Raw genomic sequence first — 7,799 nt, forward strand, 5'->3', positions numbered from 1 at the left:
CTTACATAGTGGTTTGAAGCAAACGTGCGATTTTATAGTCTATAAAATTTGCGACTTTTAATTTAATCGCAAATCAGGTGTGCCATAAAATCCTAATGGATCGAACTAGCAACTCCAAGAGACTGAAATGAAATGTATAAGACATAGGCACTAGTGGTATTATGGAATTTTTTTCTTAATTGCCATTGGTCTGATAACATAGTTACGAGAATTTTAATACTCTCCTTTTTTTATTTTAGCTCATGTCTAGGAATAATTATTGCATTAAATAAGCTGAATTTTATTGTAGTTTATACTGGTCATCGAACCATAAATAATGTTAGACTAATTTCTACCGTGAACTTTACATCTTGTTAAAACCAAAGCTATATAAAGTGGTTGAGTTAATGAGGCAAAAAATCGCAAGTCTGCAACGCCAAACGTAGATATACGATTCAATAGCTATTCATTACATTTAGTCCCTCATGTAGGTTACGTTTAAATTGTTTAAAAGAACACATTCTCTTTATAGTTTACTTTCAAGCATTTCAATGTTTTCTTTTTTAATGAGTTTATTTTTTCAATTGCCTTTTTAATGACCCAAACCAAAACCGCAGATACTCTGATTGACATGGGGTGTGGATTCAATATTTTGTAATACTATATTTTTCTGTAATTATGTTTTTTCCGGCATTACCATATAAAAAATATTAGCTTCCCTTATAATAATTTACCTCAGTAGAAGCACAGAATAATAACTAGTAGCTAGCGTAGAAGTAGCTTTTAGATATTCACCCAACAAATTATCACAATTCATACTACGAAAGCGAAGTTCTTATTTTTTGGACCTCAATTTAAAGGATTTCTGTACTATTTCGCCAGTCGCCCGAATAACCTTTATAAGTTCCAAAATAAGTTCCCGCTTAATGCGGGTTTTGGGTCTAATCTGGGTATTTGTCGAATGTTAAAATGTTTATATAAACTTGCTGAATGAAGTCATATATTTTCTACATAAAATAAAATTACAGTCATAAAACATATTGAAGAAATCTCCACATTAAATACGGTATTATTTATCTACGTATTTTTATCTATTTAGAATACTAGCTTTCCGCCCGCGGCTTCGCCCGCTTTGTGCTTTAAACTATCCTATCTCTCAAGTTGGATCGAACTGCACATGGTGTGCGAATTTTATTGTAATCGGTTAAGTGGTTTAGGAGTCCATTGAGGACAAACATTGTGACACGAGATTTATATATATTAAGACTAGCTATGCCTCGCGGTTTCAGAGGTGGACGATCCCATGACGAACCCGAACAAGTTGGTATTTCTATAGATGTCACTCTAGTATTTAAACTACCTACATCACCGCCGAGTCACCGAGTGTTCAATTGGTTCAGTGGTTTTCACGTGAGAGAACAACAAATATACATACACACATCCACACACTTTCACGTTAGATTTGTCAAAATCTGATATATAGCTTTCCAATCTAGCTTTTTATTTTATTTATAACGATATTAATAATAGCTTCCTTGGAACCGTACCGATATATTTATTACATACTCTCTTCTAAGCGACACTTACAAAATAACAGTTTAAAACCGTTTCAAGCGTTTACACATTAGATTTTGCACCGTAATCCAGTACTTTAATAATCTAGAAGTAAAGTAATACATTATTCCATAAGTACGATCCATGCGGGAACTCTTGCGACGTCCTCAGGAATAGCCGTGGCCTGAATAATTTACTTGTCCGAGCCCCATCTCACTTCATTTTTAATATACACATTTTTGTCAGGCTTGAGGAAATCGTTTCGACGAGAATTCAAGATATTCAGATAATAAGCGAGAAATGTAAAGTAAAATGTTAATAAATGAGTTCCTTTACAATCGTTATTCTGTTACAATCCTATCCTATCCTACTAATATTATAAATGCGAAAGTTTGAGAGGATGGATATATGTGTATGTGTAATGTGTATGTATGTTCTCTTTCACGCAAATACTACTGAACCGATTAAAATGAAATTTAACACACATATAGACTGAGGGTAACTTGGTATAACAAATAGGATAGGTTTTATCCCGGAAAGCTCACGTTTATTATATATCATAGTTGTTAGATTTCGAACAAAATTACATAATTGCGTATAGTGCTACACTAATATTAAGTGATCACTTGAATTAAATGGAAACTTGGGTCACCTAATATACTTAGTACATTTACTTAGTCTCAGAATGAGACTATTACTATTATTTACCAGTTAATTTGATTAGAACTACCCAATACCCATTATAGTCCAAATAATGATTATTTTTAACAATAGAGATACGAAGGATAAAAACTGTGTTTACATCATCCAAATAAATAAGCAACAGCTTGTGGATATTTCAATTTATCACATTAGTATAATATCGATATATTAAAATACCTTTACTAATATCAAAATGCTGAAGAGTTTGTTTGTATCGTTCAACGCACTAATTTCAGTATTCGAGTCCGATTTCAATAACTCTCTCAGTGTTATATTATGTAAACATTGATCGAGGAAGACACATAGGAGCGGAGAAATTCAGGGAAAACCTAAGGGCACAGCTAGTCTAGTATAAATTAATTTATTGCAGCAGTGCGTTATAGGATTTCATTTTTAATTCAATTGAAAGTTCTCAAATTCACGGAATTCATTCAGTTGCTATTGCGAATTTGAGACCTTTTCAATCAGCATCAATTACACTCATTCAAAGATAATTCTTTGCCAGGCTTTGAATTCATATAAGTAAATTCAAATTATAGAAATTTCTATAAGCTGTTACATGTACCGCCTTGGTTAAAGCGTGATTGTTGAACAAAGGGGTTTTGGATTCGCTTCTAGAATATGTAATAGAAAGTCGTGTTAGATACAGCACTTATGACACAAACTCATAGAAATCTAAATATGTCTTGTTATTTAGATTTCTATGTTGCCGTTTTGTTTCAATAAATGAACAGAAATTAACTGATAATATTATTATATTATGCATAAATAATAATCGAGATTGACATCTTTTACTGCTAACAGTCCATTCATCCGCAAAAAAAAATTGATAACTCCACAAATTATTTCAGTCCATATTATTTTGCAGGTATCTAACAATCAGATGCGAAGTATCACTACATAGTATAAAACAAAGTCGCTTTCTCTGTCCCTATTTCCCTATGTCCCTTTGTATGCTTAAATCTTTACGAAAAAACTACGCTACAGATTGTGATGCGGTTTTTTTTAATAGATGGAGTGATTCAAGAGGAAGGTTTTAGTATATAATTAATTAGGTTTTAGAAAAAGTGGGCGAAGCCGCGGGCGGTAAGCTAGTAGCAATATAATTTACATACACATTAAATTAGTATGAGTTTCAGTACCTATATCGTATATAATAAACACTGATATATAACTAATCTAATAATACAAGTATGTTGTCTACATACTTCTCAAAATATTCAGTACCTAAGTAATTAGTAATGGGCCCTCTTCACAATGGGCAATGGGCGTTGGGCGAGTAGAGCCGTCGTCGTAGATGCCGTAGTGCCGTAGTAGTATTAGTAATTGTAGATGTTTACTCATAATCGCCGTAATGGTGGCAACATCGACCATCATTTGTTGGGCCAACGCTGCCCATTGTGACGATGGCCCATAAGAGTTAGAATATATCACATCGAGATGACATACGAACATTTTGCGTTGATGGCGCGACTAATGACAAACGTTTTGCGGTTTTACTTAGATTAGATTGTGGACTATTTGTAATTATACAAGGCCTTGATATACCAAATAACTCATTTCAGTTAGCTGTTACGTTAGTGTACGTACTTATGGATTGTATAGGTAAACTTTGTAAAGAGAAAACTGGATAGAAACAAGTCGGAACATACCCCGATAATGTTAAGGGATAAGAAAATTATTATTCTTAATAGCATCCTAGAATAATAATGTTAGTTCATAGTTGTTATTTAGTTCTTTATTCATTAAAGCACTTATATACTTAGTACATTTACTTACCTAATATACTTAGTCTTAGTATAAATTAATAGTGCATAGTAATATATTGACTCTGCGTCTGTACTATGCTGATAATAAAGGTATTCCTTCTTCATCTAGGTTAGTAACAAATTAGGTCTCAAAGTTTTCTAATTTAGAAGTCAATAAGCGTCCCAGTTTATAAAAATTACACTTATTTTGAGTGAAGCTGTACTTTAGATTTCGATTAGTACAAGATAAAGTAAAATTTAGCATAAAATATTTCAACAGATAATTTACATTCCTCAATTATATCTCTACTTTTTGTATACCTATCCTTTTGACAAAGGTTCCAGAAATGCTATAATAACGTCATTTCTTTACGAAAAATTTGACGAAAACCTTTTATCTGTCTGTGAAATTACTTCGAGAAATTACTAAAGAGGATTGCTAATGAGATCATTTTGAGTGTTATGACGCAAATCATTTATGGAATTGCCTCTCTTATTCGCACAGAATGTTACATTTTTATAAAGGAAAACACATTTTGGTTTAAATTGCATCATACAAAAGAATGTATATTGTATAATCATGATTTGGTCGTGGTTTATTTAAGAAACGTCTCCGGAAATCCGACTATACCTTACAAGATTTTTTTTATAATAAGTATCAAGTTACCTATGTCATGCGTTCAACAAGACTATTTAAATTGTAAATTATTTACAAAAAAATGTATACAGACAAAAGAAGTCAACAAATGTATTGAATGTAAAATAATAAAACGTTATTGAAAACGTGTGGGAGTTAAATGTTTTATATAATAACTCGTACGTTTATACATGGACTATCAATCCTTTTTCCTTGACAAGGGTCGTGGTGTGCGCTGTGATAACGTTACTTTAAATAAAATGTTTTTCAAGTTAGGGATTATGATGTACAGGTATTAAATTAAATGATTGTCTAAAATATTATATACTAGCTTCCGCCTGCGACTCCGTCCGCGCGGATGTCGGTCTTCGCGTGGATGGTTTATTTATCCATTTTGCGTAACTCTGACAATGACATTCTATAAATATCTATTGGACCCAAATACGGTTAGGCTTATAATAATACGCAACGTGTGTTCTCGGTTCAACAGAACAACGTCTATGGATAAAACTGAAAAATTAAGATTATTTTTTTTCTACGTATTTTTACAGGATAAAAAGTATCCTATTTTACGCCCAGGATAATAAGGTATAATTGTACCAAGTTTCATCGAAATCGAACCGTTAGTTTTCACGTGATGTCTTCACATACAGACAGACAGACAGACAGACAAAAATTTTTTTAATCACATATTTGGGTTTGGTATCGATCCAGTAACATGCTATTTATTTTTTCAATATTTTCAATGTACAGAATTGACCCTTCTACAGATTTATTATATGTATAGATGTAATGTAATGTAATAATAGATTTGAATTCAGTTTCACTTGATTTCTTTCATTGTAATATTAGTTTAGAGATAGAAGATATTACTCGAGGATATACGTATAAAAAAACAATGTATTGATTTGAGTAGGTAATTGTGTTTCTTGATAAGTACAAAACTCGAACGAAACTCAAAAGATCAATTCATCGTACTGTGTTGACTTATTAAACAGTTAAAATCTTTCAACAAAACAAATATAATTCCGGTATAATAAATAAAAATAATATAAACAAATTACGGTGCAAATACAACAATGGCATCTACAATGTTATGAACCAATATTATGACAATTACCTATGAACCTTTAAATTTAGGTCCTACATGTAAATAAGCATTTAATATCTTCCACTCATGTCTTACTGCGCGACCACACACTCGACGAGTGGTATGGGAAGTAACGAGGAAAGTAGGCAGAGACATAGTGTGGACACGTTACTCGTCATGCCACTCGTCGTGCTCATCGTCCTGCTCACTGCTCCCTATTTTGTCGGTATTTGCGCACGAGTCAAAGGACCGGCAATACGAGTGCGAAATGAGGAGCGTCGCGATTAATCGCGCGAGTAGAGCAGTGTGTGGCCAGAGGGCAATGTCGCGGCGAATAACGGCAGCGCGATAAGCAGAGCGATGAGCAGCACGAGTAGCATAGTGTGGCGGCGACATTAGAGTGGAGACCGCGGCTCGGCAAACGTAGCGTAGGACGCCCTGCTACAAGGTGGAGTGACGGCATCCGCAGGGTTGCTGGGCATAACTGGCGGCAACGAGCGAACGACCGGTGTCAGTGACGTGCCATGACTGAGGCCTATGTTCAGCAGTGGACAAATGTAGGCTGATAATGATGATGATGACGATGAATCTGTCTTGACAGCTTTCAAATGAAGAAATAATATGACGCAGTTCATAAATTTATTACTAATAGACTATTAATTGGTACATCTACGACGTAAATTTGATTAGTGGAACCGAAGTTAAGGTAGGTAAATGAAATACTCCATCAACCTGACTATTGCAGGCATAAATCAAAAGCCATGATTGCCGGACGGCTGAATGAATAAAGATTATTAAGCAGATGTGACAATGTGAGAAATAAATAAATATTTTATGCTACATACTTGTATTTAGATACCCAATAACCTGAGATAACCAATATTTACAATAAAAGAACAAAATTAATATTATCATATACATTATGATTCGGTTAGTGAAAATTATACTAAATATATCCATACTAATATTATAAATGCGAAAGTAACTCTGTCTGTCTGTCTGTCTGTTACTCAATCACGCCTTAACTACTGAACCAATTTGCATGAAATTTGGTGTAGAGATATTTTGATACCCGAGAAAGGACATAGAATAGGTTTTATCCCGGAAATCCTACGGGAACGGGTTTTTCTTTGAAAACGCGGGCGAAGCCGCGGGCGGAAAGCTAGTACTGTATATGATACAGTCAAATCTTTCTGTAATAGGCAAGTAAAACAATAGCGAGTTTTACTTGCCCATTACAGAAAGGTTTAAGTGTCAAATTCGACCCAGTAGGTTAGGTTAGGTTTGAACTGCGACCCTCACGCACGAGCCGAGCGAGCGAAGCGAGGTTTTGACTGTAGCATATATACTGCCAAATAAGTAAAACAGAAATCGAAAAATAAGCCACAAAATTTTCACCTTAATCTGATTATATTAGTTGCCTTTGTAACTTACCTATATAGCACGCTTCAATATTATATGACAGGCTTACCCTGTCAATGGATTGCGGTTAAGCAAAGGAGATAATATTTAGCGACAGGAAAGTCTAAGGAAGGAAGTTTCCTTGTATCAATGGTTCATATAATATCATTGAACAGAATTTAGGGTGCTATGTATGAACGACTAAAATGTTCATGAATTTAAAAATATTTTATGAATAAACTTTTTTACGATGATGAGATCAGCCATGAAGAGACTGTCTATTTACCTATTTAAAATCATTTGAAAGCTAAGTAATTTAGGCTCCACTTCGACCAGCTTATCACGAAATTATCTCCTTGAAAGTGGAAACCCGCTAGTGGATTTGAACACAAAGCTAGTATTACCATAGAGTGCCACAGATAATATTATAATACTATGTATTCATAATTTAATGCATCTGTATAATATTGACTTATTCTATGTCACGTCGCAACAGTCGACTGAGTCAATCACACGTATCCAAACATCTATTGTTGTGTTATCAGACGCAACCAGACCGGCTCTAGCTAAACGTTCATATTCCTACGAATATCATTTCATACCTGACTAGCGTAAGATTAAACCTATTGATATTCGGAATTAAATTTAATCCAAATTCTATAATTTGGAACTGGAACACGTGACTTCG

This window comes from Colias croceus, chromosome 10 (genome assembly GCF_905220415.1).
Source record: "Colias croceus chromosome 10, ilColCroc2.1".
NCBI classification, from domain to species: Eukaryota; Metazoa; Arthropoda; class Insecta; order Lepidoptera; family Pieridae; genus Colias; species Colias croceus.